Raw genomic sequence first — 22,866 nt, forward strand, 5'->3', positions numbered from 1 at the left:
GATGGTGGTGATGATGGTGATGGCAACAGTGGTGATGGTGGTGTGGTGGTGGTGGTAGTGATGGTGGAGGTGGTGATAGTTGTGGTGATGGCAATGCTGGTGGTGGTGATGGTGATGGGGGTGGTGGTGATGGTGATGGGGGTGGCGGTGGTGATGATGGTGATGGCAATGGTGGTGGTGGTGATGGTGGCGGTGGTGATGATGGTGATAGTTGTGGTGGTGATCATGGTGATGGCAATGGTGGTGGTGGTGATGGTGGTGGTGGTGATGATGGTGATAGTTGTGGTGGTGATCATGGTGATGGCAATGGTGGTGGTGGTGATGGTGGTGGTGGTGATGATGGTGATAGTTGTGGTGGTGATGATGGTGATGGCAATGGTGGTGGTGGTGATGGTGGTGGTGGTGATGATGGTGATAGTTGTGGTGGTGATGATGGTGATAGTGGTGGTGGTGGTGGTGGTGATGGGGGTGGCGGTGGTGATGATGGTGATGGCAATGCTGGTGTTGGTGATGGTGATGGTGGTGGTGGTGATGGTGATGGGGTGGCGGTGGTGGTGGTGGTGATGGTGGTGGTGGTGATGGTGACGGTGGTGGTGATAGTGATGGTGGAGGTGGTGGTGGTAGTGATGGTGCTGGTGACAGGGATGGTGAGGGCGGAGGTGGTGCTGGCTCTTGCAGATGTCCTTCCGAGACACCAAGGAACTGTGTGAGACTTACTCTGATGGGTGACGCCTTCCAAGGCCGTAATATTTCAGAGCCATAAACAAGCTCACGGTCTATATCTTCTTTGATTGTCAGTCACTGGGAGTCCTGTGCCCACAAGTGACCCAGCTCCCAAAGGCAAACCGAATAACCAGCAGAAGACACTCTGCTACGAGATCCAGAAGTCTGACTCAGAATCTGCAGAAATGCTACCTTCTGGCACTGGGTTTTTGTTTTTTTTTTTCTTTATTATTCCTTTACTTCTTCCTTCCTACCTCTCTGCCTTCCTTCTTCACCTCTTTCTTTCCAGCCTTCCTGCCTTCTTTTCTTTTATTCCTAAATAAACACAATCATGGCTTTGCTGGTTCTTTGTGGACTCTGTCCCATGTGAAGAGGAAACCAAATCCTGAAAGGAGTCAAGGGTTGGGCTCCCACTGATTGGACCAAATAGTCTAAAGATTTACTGAGGTCGATAGCTCATCTTCTAAGTCTTCGTCATGGAGCCTGCTACACAAGCAAAAACAACAAACAAGCACAGGGCCAAGCAGCCAGGAACACTTGGGCTTTCTGTGTTTTCAATTATTTAGGCCAAAATGAATCACTTGCTTTCTTTTCTTTTTTCTTTTGGAAACAGTTTTATTTCCCATTTCCTCACTGGACACATAATTTTGATTTATAAACCCAACAACCCTGAGTAAGAAGAAGTTTTAAACAAAGCTGATGCCTCTGCCTTGGGCTATTTTCCTCCTTTCACTGCAATATTTTCAGAAAACAATTTGGCTGTCTTGAAGACGCAAATCCAACTTCTGCCCAACAAACCCCCTGAGTCTGACTCCCCCAGGCCCCTGAGTTCTTCTCATTCAAGGGCCTCTTCTTATAAATTCCACTGGAACTTGCTTTAGCTGCAATGCACCTTCAACTGGGATAAATCTGTCTTCCAATATTACGTCTTATAAATCTCACTTTGTAGGGGTATTTACAATCCAGCTACTGCATGCTTACTTTATTGACGAGGAATGAATAAATCAGTTTTCCATTTCTCTCCATTTTCCATTGCTGATATTATGATTTGGGGGCTGTTCAAAATTCTCTGATCAAAGTACATGATTACAAAAACATCTCTTAATCTGGAAATTATTTAAGAAACAGACAATGGGATTTATATCTCTTTTTGCTAGATTTTTAAAGTGAATCTCTCTGTTGTGGACTGGAATGGTATTAGTTGGAAAGTTACCATAAAAGCTGAAAGGCAACACATCCCTGCTCCCTAGATATTGCAATGGATATCGATTACAAATAACATTTAAAAAAACAAAACAGAACAAAAACAGGTGCCGTAGCATTGATCCCAACTCATGGCTACCCCATGGGTGTCAGAGCGGAACTGTGCTCCACAGAGTTTTTACTGACTGATTTTTTTGGAAGTAAATGATCAAGCCTTTCTTCTGAGGTGCCTCTGGGTGGACTTGAACTGCCAAACTTTTGGTTAGTTGCTGAGCACATTAACCGTTTGTACCACCCGAGGACTCCAAATAGCATTTACTGAGTGCTTATTGTATTTGCCTATATTAGCTAATTTAATGCTTACAATAATCCTTTGAGGTAGGTGCCATGATTACCTTAATCTTACAGATGAGGAAACTGAGGCACAGGAAGGTTAAATAACTTGTTAAAGGTCACACAGCCAATAAGTGGTGGAGCCTGAACGTAAACCCAGGCAAACGACTCCGACTTCCCTGATCCTAGCTACTACGCTAATCTGTCTCTCTAGTTTTAATTAAGTGTAACCTCAGTTCCATGTTTATGAACTTCTACTTCACGATTACATAATGCTTTTCGGTCTACAGACCCCCATCTTACTTTAGCTTCACAAGCTAGAGGGCAATCCTGTCTCCACTTTATAAATGACCAAACTGAGGCTCATAGAAGTATAGCGGCTTGATCAAAGACTAAATGGTTCAAGAACCCAAGTTTTCTGGCTCACAATAGGGTACACATTCCTGGGCCTCAGTTTCCTCACCTATAGACAAAGTAACTAAGGACCCTGCCAGACCTCGAAGGCCTTGGATCTCTGTACCAAGAATTCTTTCATTTATTTAGTGTATTTTTTTTTTAATACCTTTTCCAGACTGTAGTTTCCATGAGAACAGGGGCAGGGCCTATCTTGTTGCCTCCTGTGATCCCTGCATCCAGCCAAGAGTAGGTGTTCAGGAACCATTTCTTGTAGATATACGTGTGCCAGGCACAGTGCTAAGTGCTTAGGGTGCAAAGATGAATGCAGCTTGATCCTTAAATCGCAGGTGGGGGCACCCGAGAGGCCCCTGCAGTCAAGTGGGCCGTGCAAGCCCCACAGTCATTACTTGGACAATGGCTCCCACTGTGTTGTAGTCCACCAAGAGATAATTGACCGTGACGTGAGTTATGTGTCCCAAGCTGAACTGTGTCAGGGTCTATTACTTTATTTTAGAGGCCACAGCAAAGAGGACCATTTTCAGTGCAGGACTCACATCATTAAAACAACATTTAGGGATTTTATTTTAATCTAAGCGACAGGTTTGCAGGGCTGTGTGGCTATCAAAGTATAATAACCTGTACACTAAACACCCCTCCCCAACTCTCAACACGACTTGAAGAACATCAGGGAACATAGCTGTGATTGATAGAAATGCCGTGTCTGAGCTGCTTAACTGAGTCCCAAGACGAACTTGACCAACATTTCAGCCCCTACCTGACAAACTTAACGCAGGGCTTTATTTTCTTTTAGTTTTCTTTGCCCCAGCCATCTCCAGGAGATGAAAGAGTGATTTTTATGGTGCTTGCATTTGGGTTTGAAGCTCAGCTCATATAAAATACAGGACATCCACTTCAGCTAAACAACCCATAATTTTTTTAGTCCCATGTATGTCCCATGCAATATCTGAGTTACGCACCCTCTCCTCACTTATCAACATAGTTAGGTTCCAAAGACCAGGATGTTATACAAAATCAGTGTTATGTGAAAATGGAGGAGGACCAGACCACATCACAAAATGGAGGATGACTACATCATTACATAGCTCCCAAATTACATCATTATAAAACTCACTGCTGTCGAGTCAATTCCGACTCACAGCAACCCTATAGGACAGAGTAGAACTGTCCCATAGAGTTTCCAAAGAAGCGGCTGGTAGATTCAAACTGCTGGCCTTTTAGTTAGCAGCCAAACTCTTAACCATGGGGCCAACAGGGCTCCTTACATCGTTGTCAAATTACACCATTACATAACTGCCAAACCACTGAGAGTAATGGCCCAACCAAGGTGGCACATAACCTTAACCATCACAACCAGCATTACTCTCTTCTCCTACCTCGGCGTTCATTACTGCCAGAGGAACACCGCTAAGGTGCAAAATAGTCAGAGAGTAGATTTTTCATTTTTTTTATCAATGCAAAATGTCAGATAAAGAGATAGTCTCTAAGTGAGGAAAAATTGTACTAAAAAAAGATTTATTGATTATCTGTAATTCGAATTTATCTGGGCATCTTACATTTTTAATTGCTAAATCTGGAAAACGTATTGTGAAACTCAAGCTAACAAAAATCTTCTTTGTATAATTGGCCTTGCCTGTATGAAATTGATAAGACATAGAAGCCAAGGAGGAGTGGGAGATTAGGCCTCGGAGCATAGACCCTGGGGAGGTCTACCTTTCTAAGGACACAGAAGTGTTGCCCCACATGCTGTCCTGTCAGCTCTGGCTGCACCATAGTCAAGGGTCATTTCAGGTAGTTAAGCGTGGTGATGAGGAGTTCAGGTGGTGCAGTGGTTAAGCGCTCAACTGCTAACCAAAAGGTTGGTAGTTCAAGCCCACCAACTGCTCCATGGGAAAAGATGTGGCAGTCTGCTTCTGTAAAGATTTATAGCCTTGGAAACCCTATGGGGCAGTTCTTCTCTGCCACGTAGGATCATTATGAAAAGGAATCAACTCCATGGCAATTTTTTTTTTTTTTAATTAAGGGTCGTGATTAAGAAGGAGACGCTGGAGCCACACTGCTGGGACTGAAATCCATCCCTTACTAGTTACCAACAGTGTGACCTAGGGAAATTGAGGCAAAAACCGATTTTGCCTCAATTTCCTCTTGTGTAACATGGAGATAAAAACACTGCCTATCTCATAGGACTTTGTAAGCATTAGCTGTGAGTTACCATAATGGCTCAATAAGGGTTTTTCATTAACACCAGTATCACCAATACACTCAATGCATTTCTCTGTAATTAAAAATACCATATGATTTATCCATTCATCGTTGATGGGCATTTAGGCTGTTTCCACCTTCTGGCTATTGTGAATACTGCTGCAAAGAACACTGGCATATAGGTTTCTGTTTGCATCCCGGCTTTCATGTGTACCATTCTGTCATAAAGAGAAATGAAGTCCTGATACATGCCATAATGTGGATGAAGCTTGAAAACATTAGGCCGAGTGAAATCAGTCAATAACAAGAGGACAAATATTGTATAATCTCACTAATGTTAAATACCTAGAATAGACAAATATATGGAGATCAGAGTTTAATAAGGGTCACCGGGATGGGAGGGAGGAGGAAGGGGAGTCACTGTTGAGGTGGCGTTGAGTTTTTGTTTTATGAGGATGGAAATGTGGCAGCAGATATTGGTGGCAGATGCACAATATGATTGATGTAATTGGTCTTACTAAATTGCACACACACAAAAATGTTGAAATGGAAAATGTGTTATCTGTATTTATACAATAATAAATAAACAAAGAGATAAAGATATGTTAAAAAGGAAAAGGAGGAGAAGGAATGGCCTCTGTATTGATAAAAGTTAGAATCTTCAAGGTAGAACTACTAATGGTCACCTGAAAAGGTTGATATTTAAATACAAGACAATAATTAAAACCTATGGCTCTATTTCCTTCAATGTCTGTGTCATGGAAGTCGGTGGAGAAGGTTATGACAGGAGAGAGACCTTTGACTGGAAGAAACAAGCATGGTAGCTAGAGAATAAAAACGTATGGGAGGGTTAAACAAGTTACTATAATGGCATTAGTAAATAAAAATGCTCAATAAATGTTTATCATCACCACCACCATCATCATCTTCACTGTTCTCACCTCCACAGACAACTTGGTCTTTAATTACTGGTAAACTATCTTCAACTTTTCCTTACATCTCTAGTTGCCTTATTTAAAGCATTTAATTGGTATAAAATAGCCTAGTCACAGAAGGAAGAGATTATGACTGCGCCTACGTTGTGCTAAAACAACTAGGTGAAAACTGAAAAGTTCAGCTGAAAAAAATGCAGTGGAGATGGCTATTTGGATCACTTTCAGTCTCCCAAAAGACGTTTTGGAGAAGATTTAGTATTCAGTGAAATGGGTTTCTCAGGCCAGACACAGCCCACGAGTCACTCAGGCATCTGTTCTTCACGGAGGACAGCTACTATATTCCCAGCTTTTTTGTTCCTGCCTTTAAACTCACACTTTCTGCTCAAATAAGGGGAGGCCAGTAGTAATTCTCACCGGAAGGCTGCAGAAGCATGAGAGGAAGATCACTTTAAGGGACTCTCCATTTATGCCATTGGAAGCTACTGCAGCACGCTGTTAATTTTACGCACACGGTGGACTGCTGAAAAGCAAGGAGCACTTGTGGGGAGCCAGAGAAAGATCTCTCGAGAGCAGCACTAGGTGATTGAGTGTCTTTGCCTGGTGCTTTTCAGCAGTCAGGATTATTTGATATGCGAGCTACAAGCTGCACACAACTTTAACCTTTTGAATCCACTTGGTAACTCCCACTTTCCCATAATTCTTTAGTGTACCTCATTAATGCCAGAAGACTTTTAGCGAAAATACCATATTTGCACAGAATGCAATGCTTTTTCAGCTGCCTTCTGTCTCTTTTTTTTTTTTAGCCTCTACGTCTTAAACATTTTTATTCAGATTATACAACTCTGATACCACAAGGCGAGGATGAAGGATATTTTGATTAGTTTTCAGAAATGCCTTAAAATCACTTTCTAATAATTATTTTAGGCTTGTGGTCTTGACTAGTAATCCTCTCTCTGTTGTCATTAGGTGGCATCGAATCGGTTCCAACTCGTAGCGACCCTACGTACAACAGAAGAAAACGCTGCCCGGTCCTGCGCCATCCTCAAAATTGTTGCTTGTGTTTTGAGTCCATTGTTGCAGCCACCGTTTCAATCCATTTGTCAAAGGTGTTCTTCTTTTTCACTAACGTTTCACCTTACCAAGCAAGATGTCCTTCTCCAGGGACTGTTCCCTCCTGATAATATGTCCAAAGTACATGAGACAAAGTCTCACTGTCCTTGCTTCCAAGGAGCACTCTGGCTGTACTTCTACGAACTTGTCAATTCTTCTGGCAGTCCATGGTATGTTCAATATTCTTCGCCAACACCATAATCCAAAGGCGTCAATTCTTCTTTAGTCTTTCTTATTCATTGTCCAGCTTTCCCATGCATGTGGGGTGATTGAAAATGCCATGGCTTAGGTCAGGTGCACTTCAGTCCTTGTCTCAGTCATCTAGCACTACTATAACAGAAACACCGCAGGTGGATGGCTTTAACAAACAGAGTTCATTCTCTCACATTTTAGGAGGCTAGAAGTCCAAGTTCAAGGTGCCGGCCCCAGAGAAGGCTTTCTCTCTCTGTCGGCTCTAGAGGAAAATCCTTGTCATCAATCTTCCCCTGGCCTAGGAGCTTCTCAATGCAGGAACCCTGGGGCCCAAACTTTGCGCTGTGCTCCAGGTGATTCTTTCTTTGTGGCATGAAGTTCCACCCCTCTGCTTGATTCTCTCTTTTACATCTCAAAAGAGATTGACTCAAGATACAGCCTAATCCTGTAGATCGAGTCCTGCCTCATTAACATAACTGCCTGTAATCCTGCCTCATTAATATCATAGAGGTTAGGATTTACAACACATATGAAAATTACGTCAGATCACAAAATGGTGGACAACCACACACTACTGGGAATCATGGCCTAGGCAAGTTGACACACATTTTTTTGGGGGACACGATTCAATCCATAGCAGTCCTCAAAGTGACATTTTTGCTTTTCAACACCTTAAAGAGATCTTTTGCAGCAGATGTGCCCAATGCAATATGTTGTTTGATTACTTGGCTTCCAAGGGTGTTGATTGTGGATCCAAGCAAGATGAAATCCTTGACAACATCAATCTTTTCTCCATTTGTCATGATATTACTTATTGGTCCAGTTGTGAGGATTTTTGTTTTCTTTATGTTGAGGTGTAATCCACACTGAAGGCTGTAGTCTTTGACCTTTATCAGTAAGTGCTTTAAGTCCTCTTCACTTTCAGCAAGCAAGGTTGTGTCATCTGCATATCACAGTTTGTTAATGAGTCTTCCTCCAATCCTGATGCCCTTTTCTTCTTCATATAGTCCATATTCTCAGATTATTTGCTCAGCATACAGACTGAATAACTATGGTGAAAGGATACAACCCTGGCACACACCTTTCCTGATTTTAAACCACGCACTATGCCCTTATTCTGTTCAAACAACAGCTTCTTTGTCGCTCTCGAATGTGCTTTTTGACAATGACTGTGACACCATTCCTCTTCAATTTTTCATTCCCAGCACAGTAGACCATATGATGGTCCCATTTAGAATGGCCAATACCTGTCCGTTTCAGCTTACTGATGCCTAGGATATAGATCTCTCTGTGTTCCATTCATTTTTGACAACTGCCGATTTTCCAAGATTCATACTTCGTACATTTCACATTCCAATTATTAATAGGTGTTTGCAGCAGTTTCTTCTCATTTTGAGTCATGCCCCATCAGCAAATGAAGATCCCTGAAAGCTTTACTCCATTCACATCATTAAAGTTGACTCTACTTTGAGGAGGCAGCTCTTCCCCAGTCTTATTTTGAGTCCCTTCCAACACGACGGTCTCATCTTCCTGTGCTACATCAGACAATGGTCCACTGCTCTTCATGTGGTTTTCATTGGCTAGTTTTTTCAGAAGTAGACCAGCAGGTCCTTCTTCCTAGTCTGCCTTACTCTGGAAGCTCTGTTGAAACTTGTCCATCGTGGGTAGTCCTGCTGGTATTTGAAACACCGGTGGTATAGCTTCCAGCATCACGGCAACGTACAAGCCATCACAGTACAGCAAACTGGCACACGGGTGGTGGATTCCTTTCTCTAGGTTACCACTATTTAAAGAATTTAGTGACTAACAAGTTCTCTGTAAGTATTATTCACGGACTAGCAGATACAATACTAAGAAAGGTGTTTTAAATCGGCTTTGCAGATAAGGTTGACTGAGGAATCACTCATCCATTGCATCATTAACTCTGCTAGAAATTAGAAAGTGAGAAGTGGTTTTTAATTTCCGCATCTGACTTTGATATGTTTTGCATAACTCAAAATACATCTTCTACTGCTCTTGTCTAACACAATATTTTTTAAAAGTGCTGTTTAAAACGGCCATAGACTTAATACTGTCTATGCCAGGAAAAGGGAATATTTTTAAACATTAAGAGCCACCGGACAGACCACAATATAGATTTTACTGCTTCCAAATACCTTGAACTAGCTTTGCCATTTGAGGAAATTGCCTGTGAGAAGCTCTCTATCTTGCGATCTTCGGCTGTGGTCAAGTTTTGTTTTTGTTTTTGAGGAAGACCCTGAACTCATCTTGTTTAGCAAGATGTCTAACTGCCCGCCTGCAGTTTGCGGACTGGGCTTCCGCCTAGCCTTTCATAGCAAACCTTGGTTGTTTAAGGAAATCTTGGCTACAGCCAATGAAGTCATTTCCATTGCTCAAGGTTTGCCTTTTTCACCAGGTGTCCAGGCTCAATAATGTGGTCTCATCAAGGGAGTGCTGGTAAACCAGCTCGCAAAAGGAAAAAAAAAAAATTCATAATTTGTAACTTTTGCTGGTTTCCATTGTGTAAACACTCTCCACAAAGACAATTTCAAGTTCCCAGTACTTTAACAACCACCTCACCAATTTCTTGGATATTTAATTATCTGCTTTCCCAAAACCACACAAGCCAGCTCCAGCACATTAGCAGAAACTTTGGCAATAACGTTTTACAGACGCTCTATGAGATTATTATTTCCTTACATGGACCTTAGTTGGTATTTGGTCCCCAGTAATGGGACAGACAACTTTATTTAATTTGCAGGTATTTCAGGACTTACACTGGACGTCCGTTCTGACCACTCAGTCATAAGATGGTTCTGACTTTAAGTCAAAAACCTCATTTTTTTCTGATTTTTCATTATTATTGCTTTTTATTATCAATATCTTTATAAATCTGATCTCTCTTTGTCTTTAGGGGTTGGAAACATTACATATAAACTTAGAGATGTATTTTAATTCATATATAAATCATAAAAATTTACTGTGACGATGAAGAGATGGACTACATTGGCATTTTGTCAGTTATGGTAATAACTCCACTTGTGGAAGGTTCTAAATCATCTGCATTATCCCTGGGAATGGGGATGGCATTTCTAGTCAGAAAATTAGTGAAAGTTGTGTGTATATAAATACCCATTGCATCAAGTCAATTCCTATAGTACAGAGTAGGACTGCCCCATATGGTTTCCAAGGAGTGCCTGGTGGATTCAAGCTGCCCATCTTTTGGTTAGCAGTCGTAGCTCTTAACCACTATGCCACCAGGATTTCCAGTCGTCCGTACAGACTTTTTCTTTTATTCTTCAGATATTTTGCAGTAACATCTCACTGCTTCCTGAATCTGCCTATCAACTTTAGCAAAGAAATCAGCATTTGGGTCCATGTTTTCAAGCAACTGAAGCCCTTATTTAGTTTAGAGAAAACTTCAGCTGATCCTTTCACTCTAAAGTTTCTCTCCTTCCTCTTCCTCATTATTTCTTTCTTCTTCAGCATTTCTTTCCTCTTCAAAATTCTTTGAGTCCTGATCTTTCGATTCCCCTTCTTCATGATCTACAAGCTGTTCTATGTTGGCCACATCAAGTCCTAAATTCAGTGTTCTCACCTTATGGATGATTTTTCCGCCAATCTCTTCCCTCATATTATCCTAATTAAATGCCTGGAGAGTGCTCACATAACTCAGCAATTTTTTCCATATTCCTTATATGCATTTTCCTGTAATTTTCTCCCAACAAGATGTAATGTTCCAGATACGCTGAAGAATATTATAATTCTTCCAGAAATCACATAACGTTATCATACCTCCATCTGTTGCAGCTATTGCCTGAGCAAACGTAGTCTGTACGTAGACACAATGCCTTGAAGGTGGTGACTGCACCTTGACCTATATGCTGAACCACACCTGTCGCATTGGGAGGTAGATACACCACTTTCACGTCTTGATTTAGATCATCTATGTGTTGGAAACTCTGGTGGCGTAGAGGTTAAGTGCTACGGCTGCTAACCAAGAGGTCGGCAGTTCAAATCCACCAGGTGCTCCTTGGAAACTCTATGGGGCAGTTCTACTCTGTCCTATAGGCTCGCTATGAGTCGGAATCGACTCGACGGCACCCGGTTTGGTTTTTTGGTTTATGTGAGGAGAACATCCTGGGGCATTATTAAGTCACAGCAGAATCTTGAAAGGAAGAAAATTACACTCTAGGACATTGTATGTACTACACATTACTAATGATAAAATGTACAAAAAGAAAAAAAAGGATGTCTTAAGTGTGGTTTGTGGTAACTCAAATACATCCTAAGTTGGGAATTACTTGTATTTAGCAGTGAAGAGTACCAGTCCTACCACTTGCTGTGAAGTTGATTCTGACTCATGGTGACCCCGTGTATGTCAGAGTAAAATCATGCTCCACAGAGTTTCGGGAATGTTTTTCTTTTTTTTCAGGGGGGAGTGAGAATATACACAACAGAACATACACTCATTTAACAATTTTTACATGTACAGTTCCTTGACAATGGTTACATTATTCACATTGTGTCATGATTCTCAGTATTTCTGCCCCAATTGTTGCATCACCATCGATTTATATTCCCTGTCCCTTGAAGTTCTCATCTGTGGTTTAGAGTTACTATTGTCATGCCAATTGTGTATAGATAATTCTTCAACAAGACAAAAGCCTCAAGACATTATTTCTTGAGGTAAATTGTCATTTTCCATAGAGTTTTCAATAGCTAATTTTTCAGAAGTCATTTGCTGGGACTTTCTTCTGAGGTGCCTCTGGGTAAAATAGAACCTCCAACTTTTTGGTTAGCAGCCAAGCAACTTAACCTTTTATACCACTCAGGAACTCCCAGCAGTGAAGAGTGCCTGCTATATACAAGATGCTCTGCTAATTCTGGTAAGATCCAAAGATGCTTCCTGATTGTCAACAACTTGCTGTCCCTCAGAAAGAACAAACGATGCACGGGAAACTATAATACAAATCTGACCGTAAGAAAAGCTATAAAACCAAACCAAATCAAACTCATTGTCGTCAAGTCAATTCCAACTCATAGTGACCCTATAAGGCATAGCAAACCTGCCCCACAGTGTTTCCAAGGAGCACCTGGTGGATTCGAACTGCCAACCTTTTGGTTAGCAGCTGTAGTTCTTAATGACTATGCCACCAAGTTTCCCAAGAAGTGCTATAGAAGCACAGATTTAAACAGAAAAGGAAGAAATATGATATAAAAACAGCAGAGAAAAATATTTCTAACTCTGACAGTTTTAGATCAAGTTCACGCTGGTCAGTGAATTAAATGAAATTGAAAGTAAAGCATTTGCACTTATTTTTAGTTAAAACAATAAGGAAGAAGGAACCTACCATTGAGCTTAAAATGTCCTGTGACTAGATCAACATAGGAGTAAGTTCAACAGTCCCCAAGTATTGTAAAGTAGTCCCATCTCAGCTGCCCTAAACGCCATCCCACAACGAACCAGTAATAGATAGTACTAATGGTCAAGCACTTAATATGTGGTAGGTACTATGAAGTGCTTCATACATGTTACCACATCTAAATGTGTCAGGTCCTACTTTTCCTGTGCCATCTACCCCAAGTACTGTTGTTGTCAGCTGCCATAATTATTTTTTTTTTACTATGAAGTGCTTCATACATGTTACCACATCTAAATGTGTCAGGTCCTACTTTTCCTGTGCCACCTACCCCAAGTACTGTTGCTGTCAGCTGCCATTAAGAAGGCCCCAATTCATGGTGCCCTCGTGCACAACTGAACAAAACATTGGCCAAGCCCTGTGCCATCCCCATGATTGTTTGTGGACTGGACCATTGTGATCCATAGAGTTTTCATCAGCTCATTTTCAGAAGTAGATCACCAGGCTTTTCTTCCTGGTCTGTCTTAGTCTGGAGGCTCCCCTGAAACTTGTTCAGCATCCTAGCTACCTGCAAGCCTCCACTGAGACAGGTGGTGGCGCTGCAGCAGGTGCATTGGTAGGAATTGAATCCAGGTCTCCGACATGGAAAGCAAGAATTTTACCACTGAACTACCACTGCCCTCATCCTTAAGCACGACTCCCTAAAAAATCCTCTAGGTGCTATTAAGCTATGCTCACTGGAAAAGGGAAAAATGCCTCCTGCAATGGTTGCAAGCCAGAGATGCCTTCCAGGAATGGGACGGGCACTGGGCCTGTAGCTGTCAGTGATGCAGAGTCAAGGGGAGGGAAGTCATCCCAGGAAGAGGAAGCCAAAGTATGTCCTGGAGGTGGTGCTAAGGAAAAATGACATTTAACCCAGAAGAGAGGGACATATTTGGAACTAGGCCAGAGAAAAAAGGAGTGAGAAAGGAAAGGAAAATATAAAATAATAGAAAAGCAGGTCACGTCTGGTGCCTGAAGAGTTTTCTTTGTGCAAAGCTGGGAAATCCAAGACAGAAGCAACAGATAAGACTTTGGCAAAATCTCCACCAAAACAAAACACCTGATAAGAAGATAAATGAGGTAGGCATGAAAACAAAATAGAATATGTGAACTGTGAAGACGGGGTAGGAGAATATCGAAAAAGTCAGGTGGGAGGCTACTAAAATGATCCATGAAAATTTCAAATAAACAAAAGCAAATTTGCAGACAAATGACGATGGAGAAACCTCAGCAACAGCAGCAGATGTTTTCCCTCAAGGACCAAGGCAGATAGGAGCCCCTGACAGAGACGGCACACAGGAGCACTGAAGAGAATCTGTCTTCCTCACCCAGCAGACAATGAGGACACAGTGGGAATGCGACAGCCAGCCGCCTCACCTCCACCCCCTTCATCCTCCTCAATCCCACCAGAAAAGCTAAATCCTAGGCTAGTAGAAACAGAGCAAAGTTCTTAACTGCTGCTCTTCCCTTACAAAGGAAGAGAGAACTCACATAAACCAAGCATCTTTTATATCTGTGAATTTTTGTGTGTTTTGCTATAATACCGAAATAGATGCTATTGTGCCCACTATCGACATAAGGAAGCCAAAACTCAGAGAAGTGAATCAACTTGCCCCAAATTATTTCCGGTTAGAGTTTGAACCCAGATCTAGCCAAATCCAAAGCCCATAATTTCCTTGACAACACAGCACTTCCCAATATGGCCCCAAAGCTTTTGTAAGGCAATTTCTTGTCCGATGGCTTGTATTCCCTCTCCCAAGTTCCTTGTGATATATAGGACAGGCGCCATATTTCCTTTTTGAATGGCTGAGGAAAGGGAGCCTCAGAAAGTTAAATAACCTTTTCTGTGGTCAATCTCAGGTTGATAGCAAAGGAAGGACTGTGCCAGGGTCTTCTCATATCTAGGCCTTGTTCTTTGCAGGGTGATGCGCTTCCCTTGTCACAGTAAGTATCAGTCTATGACCATACCCAGAGAACCCACAAAAACACATCTAAACCGTATAATGTTTTTTTACCCAAACTGAAAACAGTAAACAATGTTCCCGGTAATGTGCTAGAATACAATCCCGTGCACTCATATCATAAAGAAAGAGCCCTTCATCTGGGGTCTCAAATGCTAGCAAGCTACCATCTAAGATGCATCAATTGGTCTCAACCCACTTGGAGCAAAAGAAAACGAAGAACACCAAAGACACAAGGTAATTATGAGCCCAAGAGACAGAAAAGGCCACAAAAATCAGAGGCTACATCAGCCTGAGACCAGAAGAACTAGATGGTGCCTGGCTACAATTGATGAGTGCCTTGACAGGGAACACAACAGAGAATCCCTGATGGAGCAGGGGAACAGTGGAATGCAGACCTCAAAGTCTCATAGAAAGACTGGACTTAATGGTTTGCCTGAGACTAGAAGGACCCGGAGGTCATGGTCCCTGGACCTTCTGTTAGCCCAAGACTGGAACCATTCCCAAAGCCAACTCTTCAGACAGGGATTGGACTGGACTATAAGACAGAAAAAGATAGTGGTGAGGAGTGAGCTTCTTGGCTTAAGAAGACACCTGAGACTGTGTGGGCAGCTCCGGTATGGAGGCAAGATGAGAAGGCAGAGGGGGACAGGAGCTGGCTGAATGGACATGGGGAATGCAGGGTGAAGAGGAGGAGTGTGCTGTCTCATTAGGGGGAGAGCAACTAGGAGTACACAGCAAGATGTATATAAATTTTTGTATGAGAGACTGACTGGATTTTTAAACTTTCACTTAAATCCCATTAAAAAAAAAAAAAAAGAGCCCTGGTGGTTGCTAACTGAAAAGTTAAAGGTTCAAACCCACCTAGCCACTTCTCAGGAGAAAGACCTGGCAATCTCTTCCAATAAAGATTATACTCTAGAAAACCTTATGAAGTAGTTTACTCTGTCAGATGGGGTCCCTGTGAGTTGAAATCAACTCGACAGCACCTAATAACAATGATAATATGATAAAGAGATTCCACTGACATCCAGCATCAGAAGAGAAACATACTCTTTTACTTTTACAATAATATTTTATGGTCAAGGGTTATTTTTAGAAATTACCTTCTTTCTGAATAAATAATATACATCTTACCACTATTCAAGAGTCAGATTGCTTTATGATTGAGTATTTTACCAAACACAGAAACTTGTTCTTTCTTTTCTATTCTGACTGCCCCTGCCCTGATTGAGACCACTCGGCTAACCTCCTCAGAGTCTCCATGCTTTTATTCTGCCCTCCTTCATCTATTTTCCAAAGCTCATAGGACGACCTTTTAAGATAAGATTTGGATAAAATCCCTTCCCAGCTCAAGGTTCTCAGGTGAGCCCCTCCCCAGTTTTTAGGAACATTGTATTCCTTAGTCAGGTGTATGAGGCTTTTCAAGATTTCTCTGTCTCGTCTCTTGCCTCTCCATTTACACACTTTTCTTTTCAGCTCTACAGAACTGCAGTTCACATATAGGTAAGTCAAACAGTTTCTTTCTTCACTGAGTTAACGCATATGGAGTTTTGCATGGGATGCCCTTTCCATCTTCTTCCCCTGGCCAAACCCCACTGACCTTCCAAGATTTAGAGCGGGCATCACTTCCTCCAGAAAGGTTGTGAGGAATCACAAGTCACATCTTGACCCCCAGCCTCTGTGTTCCTACATCCTCATGGGCAGACATCTATTGATAGTTCTCATAAGCTTACACACCTGTCACTTAGAACTAAACCATAAGCCACTTGAGGCCCGGGACTGACCTCTTTGTGTTGCTAAAGCAGCTTCTCGGACAAGTTGATTGCGTGTATGTATCAGAGTTTTCCAAAACTCCCAAAAGGGAAGAAATTTTCCCAAAAGTCCACTTCAAATGTCTCTCTCTTAAAGAAAAAAAGAGTGGAACAAATCTTGAGGAAGACATCTTCTAATTTTTTAGCAACGATTTGAAGCCTGAGGTTATGTATTTTAGTATGATCCTTTGGTACAAGTAAATGTACTATTATCTCCTCATCTCGAGTTCGGAATTTTTGCTTGTCCAGACCACCGCCATTTCTCTACTAAAAAGCAAAATAGCTCTGTGAACATTTTAATAATCATTAAGATAAGAAGTCTCATCATGATGATCCTTAGTTAATATCCCATCAGTTATGAGTTCCTAGAAACACAGCACCTACCTAAACTAACACAAACAGAAGTAGAACAATTAAATAGACCCATAACAAAAGAAGAGATTGAAAAGGTCATCAAAAACTCCCAACAAAAAAAAAAAGCCTTGGCCCACACAGCTTCAGAGTATCAGGATACAAGATAAACATGCAAAAATCAGTTGGATTCCTTTACACCAACAAAAAGAACATCGAGGAGGAAATCACCAAATCAATACCATTTACAGTAGCCCCCAAGATGATAAAATGCTTAGGGATAAATCTCACCAGAGATGTAAAAGACCTATACAAAGACAACTACAAGACGCTACTGCAAAAAAACTGCAAGAAACCAAAAAAGACTTACACAAGTGGAAAAAGATACCTTGCTCATGGATAGGAAGACTTAACATTGTAAAAATGTCTATTCTACCAAAAGCCATCTATAGATATAATGCAATTCCCATCCAAATTCCAACGACATTTTTCAATGAGATGGAGAAACAAATCACCAACATCATATGGAAGGGAAAGAGGCCCCAGATAAGTAAAGCATTAATGAAAAAGAAAAGCAAAATTGGAGGCCTTACTCTACCTGATTTTAGAACCTGTTATACCACCACGGTAGTCAAAACAGCCTGGTACTGGTACAACAGATACATGGACCAATGGAGCAGAATTGGGAATCTAGATATAAATCCATCCACATATGAGCAGCTAATATTTGACAAAGGCCCAAAGCCAGTTAAATGGGGGAAAAAACAGTCTCTTTAACAGATGGTGCTGGCATAACTGGATATCCATCTGCAAAAAAATGAAACAAGATCCATACCTCACTCCATGCACAAAAATGAACTCAAAATGGATCAAAGACCTAAATATAAAATCTAAAATGATAAAGATCATGGAAGGAAAAATAGGGATGTTAGGAGCCCTAATACCTGGCATAAACAGTATACAAAACATTACTAACAATGCAGAAGAGAAACTAGATAGCTGGGAGCTCCTAAAAATCAAACACCTATGCTCATCCAAAGATCACAGCAAAAGAGTAATAAGATTACCTACAGACTGGGAAAAAGTTTTTAGCTATGACATTTCCGCTCTGCATCTGATTTCTAAAATCTACATGATACTACAAAAACTTAACCACAAAAGGACAAATAACCCAATTAAAAAATGGGGAAAGGATATGAACGGCCACTTCACTAAGGAAGACATTCAGGTAGCCAACAGGCACATGAGGAAATGCTCACAATCATTAGCCATTAGAGAAATGCAAATCAAAACCACCGTGAGATTCCATCTCACTCCAACAAAGCTGGCATTATTCCAAAAAACACAAAATAATAAATGTTAGAGAGGTTGTGGAGAGACTGGAACAGTTATACAGTGCTGGTGGGAATGTAAAATGGTACAACCACTTTGGAAATCGATCTGGTGCTTCCTTAAAAAACTAGATATATAACTACCATATGATCCAGCAATCCAACCTCTTGGAATATATCCTAGAGAAATAAGAGCCTTTACACAAACAGATATAGGCACACCCATATTCATTGCAGCACTGTTTACAATAGGAAAAAGATGGAAGCAACCAAGGTGCCCATCAACAGATGAATGGATAAATAAATTATGGTGTAGTCACACAATGGAATACTACACATCTATAAAGAACGATGATGAATCCGTGAAACATTTCATAACATGGAGGAATCTGGAAGGCATTATGCTGAGTGAAATTAGTCAGTTGCAAAGGACAAATATTGTATAAGACCACTATTATAAGAACTCGAGAAATAGTTTAAACAGAGAAGAAAATATTCTTTGATGGTTATGAGAGTGAGGAGGGAGGGAGGAAGGGAGAGGTGTTTTCACTAGAGTAGATAAGAACTACTTTAGGTGAAGGGAAAGACAACACACAATACCGGAGAGGTCAGCACAACCGGACTAAACTAAAAGTAAAGAAGTTTCCTGAATAAACTGAACACTTCGAAGGCCAGCATAGCAGGGCGGGAGTTTGGGGACCATGGTTCAGGGCACATCTAAGTCAATTGGCATAATAAAATCTATTAAGAAAATATTCTGCATCCCACTTTGGAGAGTGGCGTCTGGAGTCTTAAATGCTAGCAAGCCGCCATCTAAGATGCGTCAATTGGTCTCAACCCACCTGGATCAAAGAAGAATGAAGAACACCAAAGACACAAGGTAATTATGAGCCCAAGAGACAGAAAGGGCCACGTAAACCAGAGACTACATTAGCCTGAGACCAGAAGAACCTAGGTGGTGCCCAGCTACAACCGATGACTGCCCTGACAGGGGACACAAAGAGAGCCCCTGATGGAGCAGGAGAGCAGTGGAATGCAAACCCCAAATTCTTGTTAAAAAAAACCAGACTTAATGGTCTGACTGAGACTAGAAGGACCCCCGTGGTCATGGTCCCCAGACCTTCTGTTAGCCCAAGACAGGGACCATTCCCAAAGACAACTCTTCAGACAGGGATTGGATTGGACTATGGGAGAGAAAATGATACTGGTGAAGAGTGAGCTTCTTGGCTCATGTAGACACATGAGACTATGTGGACATCTCCTGTCTGGAAGGGAGATGAAAGGGCAGAGGGGGTTTGAAGCTGGCGGAATGGACACAAAAAAAGAGAGTGGAGGGAAGGAGTATGCTGTCTTATTAGGGGGAGAGCAACTAGGAGTACATAGCAAGGTGTATATAAATTTTTGTATGAGAGACTGACCTGATTTGTAAACTTTCACTTAAAGCACAATAAAAATTAAAAAAAAAAGTATTAAGAAAATGTTCCACATCCCCTTTGGTGAGAGGCATCTGGGGTCTTAAACGCTAGCAAGAGGCCATCTAAGATGCATCAATTGTCTCAACCTACCAGGAGCAAAAGAGAATGAAGAATACCAAAGACATATGGTAAAGATGAACCCAAAAGACAGAAAGGGGCACATAAACCAGAGACTCCATTAGCCTGAGACCAGGAGAACTAGATGGTGCCTGGCTACCACCGACAGGGAACAAAACAGAGAATCCCTGATGGAGCAGGAGAACAGTGGGATGCAGGTCTCAAATTCTCATAAAAAGACCAGGCTTAATGGTCTAACTGAGACTGGACGGACCCTGACAGTCATGGTCCCCAGACCCTTTGTTAGCCCAAGATTGGAACCATTCCTGAAGCCAACTCTACAGACAGGATTCGACTGGACAATAAGATAGAAAATGATACTGGTGATGAGTGAGCTTCTTGGCTCAAGGGGACACTTGAGTCCATGTGGGCAACTCCTGTCTGGTGGTGAGATGAGAAAGAAGAGGAGGACAGGAGCTGACTGAATGGACACGGGGAATACAGGGTGGAGAGGAGGAATGTACTGTCTCACTAGGAGAAGAGCAGCTAGGAGTGCATAGCAAAGTGTGTACGGCTTTTTGTATGAGAGACTGACTTGATTTGTAAACTTTCACGTAAAGCACAATAAAAAAAAAAATCCCATCAGTTGAACATCAACTCATACTAAAATCCCTAATTCAAAAGAGCAAATATTTATTGTGGTAGACAGAATAATGGCCCTCCAAAAATGTCCACATCCTAATCCCTGGAACCTGTGAATGTGTTAACTTACATGGTAAAAGGTTAATTGTAAGCGCGATTGAGTTAAGGACGCTGAGATAGCGAGGTTATCCTGGATTACCCAGGTGAGCCCAACGTAAGAGGGAGGCAGGAGGGTCAGAGTCAGAAGGAGGTGTGATAACTGAAGCTGAGGTCAGAGAAAGCGATTGAAGATACTATGCTGCTGGCTTTGAAGATGGAGGAAGGGACTATGAGCCAAGAGATGCAGGCAACCTTGGAAAGCTGGAAAAAATAAGAAAATAAATTCTCCCCTAGAATGTCCAGAAGGAACTAGCCCTGCCAACACCTTATCTTTAGACCCATGAGATTGTTTTTGGATTTCTGACCTCTAAATGCAGCCCAAACCAATTGCCCTCACGGAGATTCCAACTCTTGGCAACCCTATGGGACAGAATAGAACTCTCCATAGGGTTTCCAAGGAGGGGCTGGTGGATTCCAACTGCCGACCTTTTGGTTAGCAACTGTAGCTCTTAACTGCTGCACCACCAGGGCACCTCTTTCTGATCTCTGTATCTATAAAATAATAAATACATGTTGTCTTTAGCCACGAAGTTTCTGACAATTTGTTACGGTGGCACTAAATCAGTAAAATGTGTTCCCTGCCATTAATATTCTTGGTAGGGATGTTTCATTTGCTGAGTAGTGAGTAGAGAGTCAACCATTACACCTCAGGAAATGCACAACATAGCTTAAAATCAAAAAGCAAAGCAAGTAAAACGCTCTGAAAGAAGAACAATTTTCACTCGAGTGTAGAATTTAAAGTCTTAGACACAAGTCTGGACAGAAGAAGAGTAAAATAAGATTTTCAAAGTATATGACTGCTGTGTTGAGAAATTACAATGAGGCATGAATTCAAAATAAGACGTAGCTAAATGGCCATGCTTTCAAATCAATTCCAATAACACTAAAACCACAGGGATCCCTACATATTGTGTAGACCTGGCTATCAATTGCTAGAATCTTACACTGGTGAGATTTAAGGCCTTAAAACACTTTGATGACTCCAACTGCACCATCCATACCTGGCTATCCTTTTTCCAATTCACCCTCCACAGTATAGCCAGAGTAAACACGAATTTTATCATGTAACACCTTTGTTTAGAAACTCTCAATACTTCTACAGCATAATCTCTCTCCCCTACTATTTTCCCATAGCTCTCTGCCTGTACTTTGGTTCTGCTACTTACGATACTCGTTTTTGTGTCCCCAGTGGTTAACACACTACTGGGTGCTTGTCGATATAATGACATTATTGCTTATAAGTAACAGAAACTAAAATCAAACTAGGTTAAGCAGAAAGTGGAATTTGACTTAGGTATCTAGGAGAGGTTCAGGCATAGCTTCAGGGACTCCAATCATAAGGACAAGGCCACATCTCCACCATTTGCTTCCTCTTCTGTATATTTGTTTCCTTCTTTAGACAGGCACCGTGTCGCAGAGAAGGTGGCTACACATAACCACAGATTCCTAGCCTCACAGCAGAAAAGGGACTTCTCTTTGCCAATCCAGGGAAGTAACCCACCCCTGCTTGGGTCAGAAGTCCATCCTTGGTGGGTAGCCATGGCTGGCCTTGCCTGGATCATTGCCCACTCCTGTGGCTGGGAGGGGACCGAGGGCTAGCTATAGTTATTTCCCAAAAGTAGCAGAGATACTGAGCAGACAAAAATAGCAAATGTCCACCAAACCCAGAAAATTTTTATCTATGGACAAACAAATCAATGCTTTAAGCAAGTGCACCCACATGTGCAAGACAACCACATATTGCGGCCATCCATGATGAGTACTAAATAACACTGTAACTTTGAACTTGAGGGTGAACCTCAGAAAGGTTTTACTTGGGACAGTACTATAGGAAGAACTTGCCTCAGGGGAATGTCTGTGGAGAACACTCCAGACAACGGGGTCCGTTAGCCAACACAATGATGGGCTCCTGCTTCCCTCCGTGGCCTGCTGAACCTAACTCTAAGTTGGGGTGTTGTGATTCAAGCCTTTCCCTTTGGTTGATCCTCTGGGCTCAAACAAACACCTTTCCCTGTGTTAGAGAGTCTGTCTGTGTGTGGAGAGATAGATGACTAAGATTTGACTAAGCAGTTCAAATCTAATCCAAACGCCTCTGAGCATTGAATTCCAGCTGTCAGGGAGGGAAAAGAAGCATTTATAATGGCGAAATCATAGCGTTCAGAGGCTGAGTTTGGCAGCCTGCTCAGCCACCTCTGAATGGGCCTTCCAGATGAGGGTGTTTGGTCACAGAGTTCACAGAGGTGTTAAGTGCAAAGGCATTCCTGAAAAAAAAAAAAAAAAAATTCCCTTAGAATGCAAGTTTGAAACCCATACTTATTTGAAAATTGAGGGAAGTCTGAAAAGAGAGACGCTGGAACCACCTTTAGAACAAATTTCCTGTGGCAGATATGGCAGCCTTGTCTGTCCTCGGAAGGACGAAATTCTAGCAGTGTGCCCAGACTTCTCTGAGGGATGCCCTGTATCCAGGGAATCTAGTTCCCAAGTGGCCTCCTGTGACTGTCAAAAGAAGGAAGGACATTCAATGAAGGGACAAATGACCAGGTTTCCTGACTGTCTGGC

At 41.9% G+C, this 22,866-nt stretch overlaps 1 long non-coding RNA gene across 2 annotated transcripts in view; it reads right to left on the reverse strand.

The window, feature by feature from the left end:
- Nucleotides 1-4,805: 4,805 nt before the first annotated feature.
- LOC135228663 (uncharacterized) overlaps nt 4,806-22,866 on the reverse strand; it is a 114,977-nt gene continuing 96,916 nt past the window's right edge. For both annotated transcript variants that reach the window (XR_010319446.1, XR_010319444.1), the window contains one exon: nt 4,806-22,568. This is a non-coding gene — a long non-coding RNA (uncharacterized LOC135228663). The remainder of the gene's footprint in view (nt 22,569-22,866) is intronic.

This window comes from Loxodonta africana, chromosome 25 (genome assembly GCF_030014295.1).
Source record: "Loxodonta africana isolate mLoxAfr1 chromosome 25, mLoxAfr1.hap2, whole genome shotgun sequence".
NCBI lineage: Eukaryota > Metazoa > Chordata > Mammalia > Proboscidea > Elephantidae > Loxodonta > Loxodonta africana.